The sequence below is a fragment of the Carcharodon carcharias genome, chromosome 5, assembly GCF_017639515.1.
Source record: "Carcharodon carcharias isolate sCarCar2 chromosome 5, sCarCar2.pri, whole genome shotgun sequence".
Lineage (NCBI taxonomy): Eukaryota > Metazoa > Chordata > Chondrichthyes > Lamniformes > Lamnidae > Carcharodon > Carcharodon carcharias.
In genome coordinates this window covers 168313027-168314988 of record NC_054471.1, presented here as the reverse complement: position 1 = coordinate 168314988, position 1962 = coordinate 168313027, and the positions used below count along the sequence as shown (strand labels likewise).

Below are 1962 nucleotides of genomic sequence, written 5' to 3'. Positions count from 1 at the left end.
TATGGATGATATTTTGGTCTATGGTACAACCATTGAGGAACATGACAGGAGGCTCACAGCTCTCTTAGAACACTTGCAGGAATCAAGGCTGCGCTGAACGAGAAATGCAAATTCTTTAAGACCTCTATTCGGTTCTTAGGACATATTGTGAGCAGCAGAGGCATCATTGCAGATCCACACAAAATGAAGGTAATCAGCGAGTTCCCAATCCATCATCTATTCCAGATCTCCGAGGATTCCTGGGCATGGTGAACCAGTTGGCAAAATTTCTGCCAACCTGGCACAGGACACAGAGCCCCTGTGGCACCTTCTCAAAAAGGGCCAGGTGTGGTGCTGGGTAATTCATATCAGTAATTACATTGATTTTTTTTCTGAAGAGACTACCAAAAATTGCTATTAGTGACCATAGTTTGCCATTGTGAGATTTAAACTCTTGATAATCTTTTAAATGAAAACCAAATCAACAAAATTGGGATAAATCAGGCACAGCCCCTAATTCAGGTCAGCTGTATAGTTTTTTTGCCATTGTGAGATTTGAACTCTTGATACTCTTTTGAGTAAACCTGTTTCCATCTGTTTCAGATGAAGTTACATTTTTTTTTTCATAGTTTGCCATTGTGAGATTTGAACTCTTGATCAGTATCAGCAGTAGCTCAATGTAACTCTTTCAAGTACAAACCCATTTCCATCTGTTTCAGATGTAGTTTCATAGTTTGCCATTGTGAGATTTGAACTCTTGATCTTGGGGTTCCAAACCCAGTACCATAACCACTTGGCTATTTAGGCCAAGCAAATGTTAGTGGTCCCTGCTGAGATTGTAACTCTTTTGAGTACAAGCATGTTTCCATATGTTCAGATGAAGTTACATTGTTTGCCATTGTGAGATTTGAACTTTTGATCTTGGGATTACAAACCCAGTACCATAACCACTTGGCTATTTAGGCCAAGCAATATTTTAGTCTCCGAAAAGACTATCAAAAATTGCTAATAGCAACTTTGTTGTAAGTCACCATAGCGGGATATTGGGAAAAGTTTTCAATAAGCAATAATCTCTTGATGAAGTTACATTGTTTCATAGTTTGCCATTGTGAGATTTGAACTCTTACTCTTGGGGTTACAAACCCAGTACCATAACCACTTGGCTATTTAGGCCAAGCTCTTTAGTGACCATAGTGGGGTATTGGGAAAAGTTTTCAATAAGCAATAATCACACCTCAGTTAAATCTCATTGGCTATTGGACCTTGATAATCTTCTTGTTGAATGGCAATTACCTTGTATAGCAATAACATTGTTAAGACAACTGCTTATTAAAACAGGTGATAGACATTGGTTCATCTATCAAAATAATAAAAATCAAAGAAAAATAAAAAATAAAAAAATCAAAATAAAAAATAAAAACAGCTGCAACACCCCAGGGTGCAAAGAACTGGGAGAGTCTGATACATGGGAGGGCAGGGCGGGGCAGGGCAGGGTAGCCCTGCCTCACCATCGAGGTGCAGGCATCACTGTGTCCAGTGAGTAAGAAGCTGGACCATCACTTTACTGTGAAGGTTACACACTGCACAGGGAAGAGGCCCTGGACTGAGATACTTGCCTTTATCACAAAACGAGCATTATTGACAAGGTGACATTCTTGGGAGTTTATTTAGAACAATGAACGTTATGTACAAGTGATCAACACCTGTGCCCATGTGGTGCAACTATGTCTCCTTAACGTTCCTAATCCTGCTGTTATGTCTTGATGCTCCCCCGACATCCAAAGTGGAGGCGGAGGCAGCCTGCTGACAGCTACGCCCTGTCTGTGATGACCTTGGCGGGTGTCTTCTGGGGGGCCGAGATCTGGAGGGCCCCGGCCTGCTTTGGGTATCCTGCTGTGGGCCAGCTGTGCGGGGGTCACAGGAAGAGGGGATTTGGATTGGCCGGACATTCCTGGAGTTACCTGGGTGGATGGCCCGGGATGT

At 42.3% G+C, this 1962-nt stretch overlaps 1 non-coding gene across 1 annotated transcript; it reads right to left on the bottom strand.

Annotated features, from left to right (window-relative positions):
* Positions 1-959: 959 nt before the first annotated feature.
* On the bottom strand, positions 960-1094 carry LOC121278508. Its single transcript, XR_005943172.1, has one exon. It is a non-coding gene; the product is annotated as a U4 spliceosomal RNA (small nuclear RNA).
* Between the last annotated feature and the right edge of the window lie 868 nt (positions 1095-1962).